Below are 15,164 nucleotides of genomic sequence, written 5' to 3' on the forward strand. Positions count from 1 at the left end.
CTCTCTCTCTCTCTCTCTCTCTCTCTCTCTCTCTCTCTCTCTCTCTCTCTCATTATTATTGTGGTGTATATACCAGGTTATCTTAGTTCTATTTAATATATGAAGGAACATTTATCTATGACAGCAATCATTTTCTTTGTTAGCCTCACAAAATAAAACTGTGAACTCTTAACATCTACAAAACCTACATTTTGATAAATGAATGAATGAATAAATAAATATGTATTCTTTATAACCTTCCCTATAAATTCACCCCCATCATTTGCAATGTTAGATACATATTTTCAAAGTTATATGTCTACTAGTAGTTGTCACAGAAGGTTCACCTTCCTGATGTATGCTTCTTAACTTGGTGTGTTGTTGCCTATTGTCCACTGTCTTAGTTCAAATGGGTTGCTATAAGGAAATGTCATAAGTTATGTGGCTTATAGCCAGACATAGTGGCACAGGACTTAAATCACAGCACTTGGGAAACAGAGGCAGGTGTACTTCTGAGTTCCAGGTCAGCTTGGTCTGTAGAGTGAGTTCCAGAGCAGCCAGAGCTATGCAGAGAAACCCTGTCTCAGCAAAGAACAAAAAAAGTTATGTGGCTTATAGATGACAGATATCTAATTCTCTTAGCTCTAGAGGCTGGGAAGTCCAAATGTGAGGTGCTGCAGATTTGTGTCTGTCGAGAGGTTATTCTGAGTTCTTATGGATGATATGGTGTCACATTCCTCTTCATAGCACAAATGTCAAAATGAAGTGTCCAGGATATAACAAGTAATAGGTTGAGGTTTACTCAATAACTGTTTCATAAGTGGTAAAGCCGGGAAGAGAATGTAAAATCACTGCTACCTCTGGGTCCTACTTTGTGCAAGATGCTATCGTGCAAACTTTGAGAAACATGGACCATGTAAACAAGGGAGTTCAGAAGAGTAGGAAAGGTGATGCATTTATGAAGGTCCTGAGGAGAATTTTCACTGGATAATGAACACACTGGAAAGTCACAGCCTCTGCAGCTAGTGGTAGAAACAACTTATAGACCCTGACAAACATTTATACAAGTGTTGCCTCCTGGCAAGAACTTCCTAGGAGATAAGAAGATATCCCGCATCCAGTCAGGGAGGGAAGCCAAAAGTTCAGGAGTCATCCTGAATCCTCTGTTCTGTTTCTCTTATGTGCTGCACATTGGCCAACCCAAATCAGATGCCAAAGGGCAATATATTCATTTCTGGTATAAAATTTACCATCTTGAGTATCTATACAAGGTAGAGCCAGACATAAACAAAATCAAATGGGCAAGTAAAATACCAAAACAGAGTAAACTCCAAATATGTTTCTTAAGCCAGCATAAATAGTCTTTGCCTATGAGGAATATTTCCTATAAGAATCAGGGAAAACAAGAAAGCACAAAGACCTTGAAATCTAAAGAGCAGCAAGCACTGGAAAACTGAAATTAATATGAGTAGTCCTAGTGTGGCTTGGAGTTGAAAACTGGGAGAAATGATTAAAAACCTAATGTGATACAAAATGTATCAAGCCTTATTGAGTTAGGAGAGTTTCAGTTACAAGAGACAAATCCAGCTCACACAAATGGAAGCAAGGTAGGAAACATGAGACATGGCCATGGTTAGATTATGACAACTCTAAATCCAGGGTATTTTAATCTTTTGGTTATCTTGCTCCTTATTCATTTCCTTTTTTGTTATTTTTTTCATCCTACTATAGGAAAATTGATACAGTTCAGACTCTCATTCTTCTTCTTTATCAGCTCAGAGAAAAAAAAGTACATCCTACAGGATGACATAATACCTGTGTGCTAAGGACCAGCCTCGACTTGGAGAGAGGTCCTGAGAAAAGGGGTGTTTGAAAGCAGCAAGAAAAATGATTCAGTCATTCATGGGGTACAAGCTGATGACCTGTGTTCTGCTCAAGACAGCTTTCTTTGGAGAGCTCCAGACAGCTCATGCAGATAGCTCAGCTCTCATAGACCAAAGTCCAGTCAATTATTTAGATATCAATACAGTCATTTACTCCAGGTTCCCTTTTGATTATCCCATGAATCAACATACAGTGACACCAGCCCCCTGATCCTTAGGAGGAAAACAGGTGCATTTTTAGCATTGCAAATGAATTCTGAGATCTGACTGCCTTTGTAAGCACAAGCAATAAACTTAGCTGTGTGGGATCCCATTCTGAGATTGCCATTCCAACCACACCTGGACTACTCCATCCCAGACTGACCTTGAACTCAGGAATCTGTCTGCTTTGAATCTGCCTGCCTTTGTATCTTTCTCACAAACTGTCTCATAGTGCAACTGTCTCTGTTCTTCTAGGTCTGTGAAGCCCTTCATATAATTCATATTGCATCCTTCTATTTTGCATAGTTGAAAAATTATATATTGTCAAACTCATGCTTTCAGAGCTTTGTCTCACAGCCTTAAGGGCTGTCCTGAAGGTCACATCATTTACCATTTTGCTAAAGACATAGATATGCCTTCACCTCTATGACTTGTGCTGTCTTTGATTATCATGTAGTCATTAACCTTGGCAAAGAGGACATTCCCCAAAAACCATGACATGGAGAATATTTCCTGAAGAAGGAACATGAAGTAAAATATACATATTTTTATATGAATAAGCCTCACATCCAGCAACTGTCAACATTCATGGAGGTCAATGCTTTGCTGGCTCTCTCCAAGGGTGGGAAAACATGGCACACCATCTCTTCCATGACCATGTAGGACACAGAGTTGTCCCCAAATACCTGCTCTTGATCTTACTTTCTTCCTTGTCACTGTTCTTCTAGAGGCTGTAGGACCTTAGAAGAAAGGAGTCAATAAATTAGGTAGACTAAAACCTGATGCTTTAACCAACTTTATTCAAAGCATCAGACAATTTATACTCTGGGGGTTAAGAAGACTCAATGAGTAAGTATAGAGTTATAAGGACAAACTCCACATGGTGGACTAGTCACACATAGCAGACAAACTGCATGTAGCAAAAGCATGTTTTTCCGTAGAAGCATATAAACAAATAACAATAGCCAAGTGTAATGAATAATCTGAAAAAAAAACTCACTCCTATCTGCTACACATGGAGGAGCATAAAAACAAATTTCCAGAATAATTCTGTATTTTTGAAGAAACTTTGGTCAAAAGATCCTTGTTTTCTTGGAGTTTTCTCACAAGTACTAAGAATTCTCCTACACAACTCCATTCTTGAACAATGTTCCAACATATCATAATGACAAGTGTGAGGGTAAAATAGAGAATTTCATTATCTTATAGAGCTGATATATTCTTCATATATATCTATATATCTATATCATTTCTATCTCTATCTCTATCTATCTATATACATATATACACATACACACACACACACACACACACACATATATATATATATATATATATATATATAGAGAGAGAGAGAGAGAGAGAGAGAGAGAGAGAGAGAGAGATACATTAATCCTCACACGAAGTACTAGTATTTGAATTCTGCTGACTTAAATTTAAATGAAGAGATGAATAGGTGGAAGGTAAATATGTAAAATGCAATTAATTGGTATATGTAGGCTATGACTCTACCATCATAGTTACTCAGCACTTTCTATCTTAAAAGTCCTGATATCATCTAGTTCTTCTACTCAGTGTGCTAAGACCAGTGGGACTTTATATATAACTATCACAAGGCATCACTAGCCATCTTGTTAAATTGTAGAATGCCTCCTACACTCTGTATTCCTTCTGTTCTCTCTCATCCCCCAGTTCTCAGTTAACTTGCTCCTGCCAAGTGATTCATCCCAGAGACGTTTGTCAGATATGACTGCTCTAAGTATGAATTCATTTGCAGTTATGCATCTCAAGACTTCTTCTAAAAGATGTGATCTGCTATTCCACAGTGCAGGGCATTTCTTCTTGTGTAAAATAATGAGTTATCTCTGCCTTAAACTAAAACTGATAGTAAAAGAAATTTAGGTAACATTTCCCTTTGACCTGCTCCTCCTTGAGAACACCAGTTTGAATGTCAATCCAACCTCCAAGACTATGCTTACTGTATGCACAGAAATCAAATATGAATAAGGATGGAACTGCTAGCCAGAATTGAATCTTATAATGCCATGATCACTTTCAAATTCACTAAAATTTTAGTTTGCCTGAGTGTTTGGACAGTCACTGGAAGTTTCCCAAATTGGGCACTAGCAACTGCAATTTTCCACAGAGCAAGCATGCAAGTTCTTTAATGTATTTGAAATTGTTACAATGCCCATCGTTATCTTATGGAGTATTTACACTTATTTCAAGCTTAGATGTCAAGGATGAAACAATGTTTGTGTCTGTTACTTAAAGCAACAATTTTCTGTTAAGATGCCTCATTACACCTGGAAACTTGGTAACATTTTCCATTTGAGAACTGGAGCTTGTTCTTGGAGTTAAAAGTGAACATATGCAGTTTTACTTGCTGACCCCATCAGTAGTGATCCTCTCTGAGAAAAGAGAATGCCTTTGCCTGAGGCATTTTGCCAGCCATGGTTCTGTGACAAGGACATCCCCTTTGTCCATTGTTTTCCCCAGCCACATCTAATGTGGATATTGGAGACCATTCTTTACAATTGAGCTGTGATAGCCTTTGCAACTTGACTTTTTTTCTTCAAAAGTTTTGGGACCTAAGAGTATTCTGAGGTCTGAAAAGATCAAATGATTTTTTTAAAGACTAGGATTGTAGTTTCCTTAGTAATGCAAACCCTCCAGAAGTTAGTAGGTTTCTGGTCTGCTTGCTTTTGGCCCCTTGTGCAAGTGCAGAGTTCTTAAACAGAAGGAATTCTCAAACCCTACATCTATCCGTTTCCTGAATCAGTACCTGGCTCACCCACCCTGTCACCACAGTCTCTCTTAAGCCAATGCCTTTTTTTTTTTGAGAATCTCTGGAACCATAAGACTTAAGCCTATGTCATGCTGAAATTTGCTATATTAGGACCTTATTCCATTTTTTTGTGCCTTCTCATCATCAAGGATTCAGCATCTTATTACATGGCAAGGCTATTTCCACACTTTGTTTCTCTTGATTTACTCATAGAGTGGCCAGTTCCTTTGTAAGACATGCATTTATAATTACCTTGCCAAGGCAGGCAGTAATGATCTAAAACACTGATGCTCTTGTCCTACTCAGCCATTTCCAAAAACCATAGGTTAAAGGCACTTATTCTGCTCTAGCTGTTAGTGACAAAGTCTTCCTGATTATGCATTACAAAATAACAAAGTTCATTTTTGCTCACTTTACAGTTGAGAACAGGCTAGGCACTTTTTTCCAACCCATGTGGATTCAATAGGATACCTTTAATGTCCTTGGCTGCCACACTAAAGGAAGGAAAAGTTAGAAGGCTTCATAGTGTGCTTTTGTAAGTCAGAGACTGAAGAGGTTTGAGTACTTTTATATCTGTTCCTCCATAAAGTATTTCATCACTTGGCCCAAAAGAAAGATATTCCTTGATTAAAGTTACTTTAGTCCCCTATAGATTACTAAGGTGATATTCTTTACTTTTTAATTAAAATATAATTACAAATTCTCTCTCTTTCATTGTCTTCCCAAACTTTTCCCAGGTACTATTTCCCATATCTTTAATATTTCTCAAATTCATTGCCTCTTTTTCTTTATTGTGTGATACACACACACACACACACACACACCCCAAAGACACTTTTTGAGATGGGAATATTTACTCCTATAAGGTAAAACAAAATATTGTTGTTTAAGTGGCCCATTATGCCCAGCAATTGAAATACTTTTCCCACTGAAGAGAATTCAGTCGAAAATTAATCACGTGACCAGGTGTGGTGACACACAATTTCATCCCAGCACTGAGGAGGCAGAGATAGGTGTATCTCTTGAGTTTGAGATTACCCAAGTAAATTCTATATACAGTCAATACTATACAGTGAGAACCTATCTCTAAATAAATAAATAAGATACAATGAACCACGTGAATTTTAAGTGAGCAAAATTAAGTGTTTTCAATGTAGAATGCACCTAGGAAAGGTAGCCCTATTGTGGCTCTGGAAAAGAAAGTGAACCAAACATGGGACAATAATGATGCTGAAAGCTCTAGGTTAAGCGCATAGATAGTGATGCTAACAAATCTGTGCTTCAGGTTCCTTCCCTTTAAATGGACGGAATAACCAACTCTCCACACTAGATTGCCATAAGTCTTATACATATAAAGTAATGAGCAAAGTATGATATGCATTCTGTGCTAAGGTGGTTTTTTAAGTGTCACACCATTGGGAGACAGCTCAGAGGGTAAAATGCTTGCCACACAAGTGTGAATATCTGATTCAAATCTCAGGATGCTACAAAAAGCTTCACAAAGTAGTGGGTAGAGCTATATATTATAGTGGATGGCTGAAATCCCAAAGCTTCCATGGTGAAAAGGGATTCAGAGGAAGGAGAACCTCAGAACCCTTGCAGCTCACAAGCCAACTATCCTGGCATACATAGTGATGGGCAATAAGACTCTGCCTCAAAGGTGGGAGGGGAGGGGTAAGAACTGACTCCTGAGCTCAACCTTTCACCTACCACATGCATTGTGATATGTACTTACATGTAAGCACATACATGTGCACATGCACAAATATATTTTTAAGTGTCACATAGAAAAATGTGGAAACATCAGAACACAGTGCAGCAGAAAAGTAGCAAATATAGTATTTTCCAATAGATTAGAAAGTCAGGTGTTGATATGAACATGTATATATGGAACCATGACCCACATGGCTCTACTGTCAAAATAACATGCACTTTCATGATTCATGTTATTTTACCATTTATATTTGCATGTTTTAATTTACTTCAATTCTGTTGATATGAAACGACATGAAAAACTTTTTTACATGGTCTAATCTGGCTATGCCTAACAAATATTCTTCCTAAGTCTCATTCAGCAGTTATTTGATCAATAACAGGTGACTTTATCAGAGCATACATCTGAAAAAAATGTTGCTTTTAATCACAAATTAAGCTTTTTTTTTTTTACCAAATTTCAAGAAGTACCAGTAATGAGTACTTACTTAATCTAGTGCCAGACACTGAATTAAACAAAACTATAAATAATTGGTTTCCCCCTGTGGCAGTAGGAACAGAACATGTGCCTGTAAGAAACTTATTAACCACATGCTTATGAATATGAAATTGTAATTTGAAAGTTTTCTTTGATGTTTTGCTTTCTTCTATCAGCATAGGAAGTGATGAATTCAAATTTTGTCATCAGGATTGACTAATGGTGACATTTTTTAAACCTCTCTTTAGGTCTCATGTCTATCGGAGTACTAGAATGAAACAGAAGGTACACTCACAATGAGTAAGCTTAAACAAGGGATGGATAATGAAAACTCAGGCACAGCCTGGAGAAACACAACGGAGCAGCATTGGGTCCTGTATGTCTGAGAGGAAACGGGAGGGCGTGGTCACCAAAGAAAGACCTCTGTGTGTCCACAAGTGAAAATTTTGGTCCAGGAGATAGCCTCCTCTGATGCACAGGAAAGGTGTGAAAAGGAGAACAATCATTCAAAACCTCCCATGAGTCTCCACAGGGTTCCCCTTAGCCAAAACATGTGGAAAGCACAAACAGCAAGGGAGCATGCTAAGGGATTAATTGTGATTCCCAATTCAGCTTCCTGAATCTCCCTGAATTCAGAAGACATTTGAGCTAAAACAAAGTGGACCAACAAAGTGGGGAGGTAGAGAAGACACTCTTTCAATGCTACAATGTACTGTTGAAAATCATATTTCACAATAGATTCAACTTATGCTTTCTCAGAAACAACTATCTTTTGGGGGGAATATTACTTACATTCATTAATATTTGGTTATTTTCTTACAATAACAAGTGAATTGGTATAAAATGGCTGTGGAATAAAACACATTTGAATCAACACACACACATCAGTGAATACTAGCTGAAGCATGCAGGTGGAACATAGATGCTGACACCTGGAAGAATTTTGAAGCCTCTGGGAAGGATCTCTGTGATTCAGCAGGTGATAAAGTCTATCAGTGACACCACCCAATCAGATTTGAGTAAAGATTGTGCTGAGTTTTATGCTGAGCATGGGACAATTTTTGCAGGGTACCAAAAATGAACAATCATTTGTCTGGCTAAAATATTTTTCATTCATTTTAACTAAGCTTTTTTCCTGATGTTATCACAACCTTCAATATTTTATATAAGCTATCACTGTGGTTAATATCTGTGTGGACTTCTGTCTGAACATTTCACAGATCGGCATCTTCTTTACCACAGGCATGGTCCATTTTAAAAGACCAGTTGTACAGGCACAATGATTAATGGATCCTATAAAGTGAAGTAGCTACTCGTTTGGTATTTCTGATCTGGATGCTGTAAAACTCATTACTCTTACCTATTGAAGCCTTTCTAATGGATTTAAAATAGATTTCACTATTCTTAGATGGTTCCACTCTTAATCAATCTTGACTTGCATGTCCCTTGTATATATGCTGTCACCTGTCATTGTTAGGCACTATCAATAGACTGACTAATATATGTTTATATTTTTTTTGAAAGTCAATCTATATTCAGGATGACAATTTATCATGTTCAATTTAGAAAACAAAGATAGTACAAGATTTCATGTCTACACAATAGGCTTTAAACACAGCAAGTGCTTTCATAGTAAAATTGCATCTTTAGTATTACAAATGAAACTAGGAGGCTCAGATTGTCACTCTGCGGTGAAGCACTTACACTGCTACTCAATATAGCCACTTCCCTGTGCTCATGAGGAGGCTAGCAATTACCTAACTCTTCTTCCATGGATAAGTCATTTTAAACTGGCCAATCAGATCAACTGCTTTCTCCAACTACTGTGATTGGTTCCAGAAAGGACCTAAAACCAACATACAAAACTAATCACTTTATTTTCATGAGTTAATATACAGATTTGGGGAGACACCATCTGTCTTTTTTGCTCTGGGATTACTAACAAATAAAGGTGGAAGATAGGAGCTGTTCACAGTATGGAAAAAAACTCATAAAGATAGTCAGATTGGACACATGGAAGAAGGTTCATTATCATTCATTTCACTGATAGATGCCTATCTGTCCCTAACATTTACACATGCTAATGAAACTTCAGTCCAACATTTTCTGGTAGAGAAATTCCAGAAACTCCCATAGAGGAAGAACATAGGAAGAGAGATAAACATTAATGGTGGCAGGAAAAATAAATCTTACGTTGGAAGAAGAGAATGAGAACTGTAAGTTAAAAACCAACAAACCTAAATTGAATATCATAGATTTAAAAAAAAATTATGAAGTCCTATAGTTTGCATTACAGGATTTGAGCAGTGGTGGCATCAACACCAAGAAATGCTCTCCAGTGTCATTCAGAGAAGAAGATGCATCACAAAAGAGTTACAAATTAACAAAGAAAATTGCACATTGAAAGAGGACTACCAGGGCACATTCAGACTTCTGACCACAGAAAGACTTTGAAATTACAGTTGTAGTAAGAATTTCCAAGAAATTTGTGAGACTGATAATAAAACATGTTAAACCGCTATTTAACAAGCAATGTTTTGGCTTGAGACTTTCAAAGTTGCATTCATTTAAGGAAATCTTATTATTTGAAAATGCATTTTTAACAATGGGTAAGGAAGGCATTCTTGTTAAAATGAACTAAAACAGTCTCAGTCTTGTTTATGAAATAAAAAGGGGGAGATGTGGAGAGCTTTGGGGGGCTGCTTGGCAGGAATCTGACATTGGGCAAGGGCAAGGAAAAAGGCTTCATGGAGGAATCTGACATTAGGCTAGAACAAAGAAGTAATTTCAGGCAGGAATCTAAATCTTAGGCTAGAACAAAGAAGTAGGCTTCAGGCATGAAAATGACTTTGGGCTAGGACAGGGAAGTAGGCTCAGATATTTTGGTCACAAGACTTTGTTTATTGTCTTACTTGTTCTTTGACTATTTGTGTTTATTGTCTTGATTGTTCTTTGACTATTTGGACCTAGAACTGACCTTAATATTTCCATGTAATTGAAATGGTATAAAAGGAGATTGGGGGAACAAAACAGGTGGCAACTTCAATGGAAACTTCAAAAAGAAACAAACAGGAAATTAGATCCCAATAAAAGCAACTGATAATTCTACTTAATCAAAGTTACAGGGAATAAACAATTAAAAGTGTCTAGGCTGATCTAGCCTCACTAGTAATTCAATTTTATAAACTTAGTTGCAAAAAGAAAAATATTTCATAAACTTTGTTGTAAAAGGTTCTCAAAGAGTGTATGAGAAAAAATATTTTTGATAGTTGAAATATTTATGAATTATAAAATAGGAAAGAGGTGGGAACTTATGCAGTAGAGTTCATCATTGATTATTGGTATCCGTCCTTACAAACTTTTGGTGTCTGAATTATACTTTTCCTACTTCTACCAAGTTATCAGATGTTTCCATATTAATACCTGAGCATTTTAGGCTCTTAATAGCTGATCTCTATTTTTCTAGTAATATTTGCTAAGGATGAGAAGTTGCAAACAAATTGGAATTCAGGAATGAAAGCTTAAAGCTACCTTGCAATAAAGTTCATTAGCTCTCTAAGCTGTGCAGATTGCTAGTGTATCTTATTTTTCGAATACAAAGACAGCCTAGAATTTGGTATATTGACTACCATATGTGTATATATGAATTCGTGTATACTCGTGGTGCTGTAATATTTCCTGCCACTGTTACAAAATCCTAAGAAAAAAACTTAAAGAAATAAAGATGTATTGGGCCTTATGGCTGCAGCAGAAATTTCAGCCCAAGGCAAGCTTTGGAAAAAGTCTCCAAGGACAAAATACAGTGACTGAGAACATGCCCCCAAATGATCTACTGCCTCCAGCTGGTTCCCATGACCTCCCAAGACACTGCCATCAGGTGGAAAATAAAACCATCAATACCAGAGCCTGTGCACAGGACACATTCAGATCATAAAATATGTACCCAGTACCCATAAACAAGATATAAACTATACATGCTGTCGTGTAAAAGGAATAGTTTACTATTAACAAGAGGCAAGTATAATGATATTTATGTACTTGAAAATGTATCAAATAAAAATGAAAACAATCAAGACAAAAACTTCAACTCAGAAATCATATCATTCATAACTAAAATTATAGCATTGAATTTAAAATTCTAATCATAAAAAATCAATATGTAAAACTGAGCATGGCGGCACACACATTGATTCCAGCACTCATGTGGCAGAGGCAGGGCAGATGTATGAGTTCAAGCCTAGTCTATACCACAGTCTAGTTCTAGGACAGCCAGCACTACACAGGGAAACCCTGTCTTCAAAAAACAAGCAAGCAAACAAAAAAATCAATATAAAAAAGTGTTTTAATGACTTGTAGAAATATTTGTCCCATAATGTACTCTACAGTTCTTCCAAGTCATGCAAACTAAGAAGTTTCAATAATGCAAATTCAGTATCTTTGAGGCATTGAATGACTAAACCACTTTATAATACTTAAAGAATTGCTTTGAAATCATAAGCCCAGAGACCAGCCTGAACTTTGGCATTTCCCACAGCAGGTGCTCCAAATAAGCTTCGTAAATAACAATTCTAACCATGCAGTAATGCATGGCTAGACACCTGGCTGAATAAATAAAGTTATTGATACATAGATGTAAAGATTAGAAAAATATCCTTAATGAGTTATTCAATGAATTAAAACCCAAACTATTTACTGAGTTTTAAATAAAATGTATTGGTAAGAGAATTTATGCCCCAAAGAGTATTATCATATCTTTGAAGAATGCAATATAATTATGATATATGAGCCCTATTTATTTCCACAATATTTGATGGTGCAACTATGTAAAATGTCAAAATTGAAGTTTAAAAGTAATTTCAACAGAACTATATTCCCAATGAGATAAAAGCAGTCATTAAATGTCAGCCATCACTGTCAAACACCCCCACCAAAAATAGTTCAGGGTCAGATGATTTTCATGCAGAATTCAGTCATACTTTCAAAACAAGTTAATTCCAATACTCCTCAAATTATTCCATAAAGTAAAAACAGAAGGAATGTTGCTCCACTCATTTTATGACGCTACATAGTATGAATCCCAAACCATGTAAAGATCCAACAAAGAAAGAGAATTACTGGTCAATTTTTCTTGTTAACACAGATAAAAAAAAATACTCAATAAAATATGTGCAAAATGAAAACAAGAGCACATTGAAAAGATCATTCACCATGATCAAGAAGGCTTCATCCAGGTGATGTGGGGATGGTCCAGTATATGAAAAACCAGTAAATGTAATCCACCATGTAAACAAACTGAAATAGAAAAAAAACAAACGACCATCTCATTAGATGCAGAAAAAGCCTTTGACAAAAATCTACCACCCCTTCATGATAATGAATGTTGGAGAAGTTGCTTTTTCATCTCGAAACTCCTGTCTTGGTGTCAGCTCCTCCAGGATGGCCTCACAAAACCTCATTGCCACCATTTGCAAGGGAGATGAGCCCAAACAGGACTCAGGGCCCTGTGGGCAAGAAGGAGCTGATGACACTCATGATGTCTGATAAAAAAGAAATTTCCACCTTCCCTGAATCAGACAACCTGTTCAAATGGTTAGGACCATCCTTTGAGCAGCTGGCACTGAATATGAAGACCTGAAATATAAATTTTCCCTAATATTTCCCAGCGGCTACCCTTAAAATGCACCCACAGTGAAGTTTCTCACACCCTGCTACCACCCCAACATAAACACGCAGAACATCATCTACCTGTACATCCTCTAGATGGTCCACAGTATATGATGTCAGGACCACCTTGCTCTCTATCCAGAGCCTGCTAGAACAAAATATTGTTAGCCCTTTGAACACACATGCTACAGAGCTCTGGAAAAAGCCCAAAGCATTTAAGAAGTACGTGCTAGAAACTTACTTAAACCAGGTCTACAGCCAAGGGCCCTGATCCAAGCTGTCCAGCTTAGATTTTGTGTCATCTTTTTTCTTCCATGGTCTGTCACTTCTCCTGGATTTCTAAGCTGTGGTGTTATTTTTATTTTATTTTTTAAATTAAGTCTGCTTGAATGCTTACAATGTATATTAAATAAATACACATTGATTGCTTTGTATTAGAAAAAGAAGGTTGGAGATATCAGGGATACAAGGGACATATGTAATCATAATAAAGGCAATTTACAGAAAGCCTGTGGCCAACGTGAAATTAAATGTCAAGAAGCCCAAAACAATTCCACTAAAATGAGGAACAAGGCAAAGTTATCTACTCTATCCATATCTATTCAATATAGTACTTAAAGTTTTAGCTAGAGTAATGAGACAGCTATAGGAGATCAAGGGGATACAAACTGGAATGGAAGAAGTCAGCATATCACTGATAGCAGATGAAATGAAAGTATTCATAAACAACCCCAAAAATTCTACTAGGAAACTACTACAGCTAATAAACATTGTGAGCAAAGTGCCTAGATACAAGATTTACTCACAAAAATCAGTTGCCCTCTGATACACAAATAACAATTGGATTGAGAATGAAATCATGGAAAAAATTACCTTTCACAATAGCCTCAAATAATATAAAATATATTGGGTTAAGTCTAATCAAGTAAGTGAAAAACTTGTATGATAAAACCTTAAGTCTTTGAAAAAAGAAATTGAAGCTATCAGAAGATAATCCTATGTTAATAGATTGGCAGGAATAACACAGTAAAAATGGCCATTCTATCGAAAACAATTCAACAGATTCAATGCAATCCTCATTAAAATTCAAACACAGTTCTTCACAGCCATTTAAAAGACAATTCTCGACCCCCAAACAGAGTTATTAATTTGATAAGCTGGCAAGCCAGAACAAGTAAGATTCTGCACAGAGCCCTACCAACCTAAGTCAGAAGTCCACTGCCTTTGATAATGCATATTCCACAATGGGTAAGGAAGGCATTCTTGTCAGAACAATCTAAGACAGGCTCAGTCTTGTTTATGAAATAAAATAGGAGGAGAGATGGAGAGCTTTTGGGGCTGCTTGGCAAGAATCTGGCATTGGCCAAGGACAAGGAAGTGGGCTTCAGGCAGGAATCTGACATTAGACTAGAAGAAAGAAGTAATTTCAGATAGGAATCTAAATCTTAGGCTACAACAAAGAAGTAATTTCAGGCAGGAATCTGAATCTTAGACTAGAACAAAGAAGTAGGCTTCAGATATGAAGATGAATTTGGGCTAGGACAGGGAACTAGGCTCAGTTATTTTGGTCATCCTGATAAGCCCTTAGAAATATTGATCGTGGAAGTGATACGGAACTTTGTTTATTGCCTTGCTTGTTCTTTGACTATTTGTGTTTATTGTCTTGCTTGTTCCTTGACTATTAGCATATGTTGTATTGCTAGTTCTCCAACCTAGAACTGACCTTAATACTTGCATATAATTAAAATGTTATAAAAGCAAAAAGGAGGAGGTAGTTTCTGGGGTGGGGGGTGGAATGGGGAAAGGGTATGACATCTGAAATGTAAATAAATAAAATATACAATCAAAAAATGACAATTCTCCATTTTGTATGGAAAAGCAAAAATCCCAGGATAGCTAAAACAATCCTGATTAATAAAAGAATTGCTGAAAGTCTCACCATTCCCAATCTCAAGATGTAATACAGAGCTTTAGTAATATAAACTACATGGAATTGGTACAAAAAACAGATACGTTCATCACTGGAACTTAACTAAAGTCTCAGGCATAAATCTACACACCTACAGACACCTTATTTTTTATTAAAGTAGCCAGAATACACATGGAAAAAACACATAGCATCTTCAACAAACAATGTTGGTCGACCTATACAGTTGCATGATGAGAAAATCAAATAGATCCATACTCACACCCTGTACATAATTCAACTTCAAATGTATTAAAGACCTCAACACAAAACCAGATGCATTGAGCCTATTAGACAAGAAAGTGGGACATAGTCTTGGACTCATTTGAACATGACACAACTTTCTTAACTGAACACCAGTATCACAGACACTAAGATAAGCAATTAATAAATGAGACCTCATGAAACTGAAACGCTTCTGTAAGGCAAAGAACACCACTACTACTGTGTACAGTGGCAAAATGGCAAAAGGTTTTTATCAATTCTACATAC

At 36.6% G+C, this 15,164-nt stretch overlaps 1 pseudogene; it reads left to right on the forward strand.

Moving 5' to 3' along the window:
* The first annotated feature begins 12,563 nt into the window (after positions 1-12,563).
* On the forward strand, positions 12,564-12,977 carry LOC114621866 (annotated as a pseudogene).
* The last annotated feature ends 2,187 nt before the right edge of the window (positions 12,978-15,164 follow it).

The sequence above is a fragment of the Grammomys surdaster genome, unplaced genomic scaffold (assembly GCF_004785775.1).
Source record: "Grammomys surdaster isolate TR1022 unplaced genomic scaffold, NIH_TR_1.0 63, whole genome shotgun sequence".
Taxonomy (NCBI): Eukaryota; Metazoa; Chordata; class Mammalia; order Rodentia; family Muridae; genus Grammomys; species Grammomys surdaster.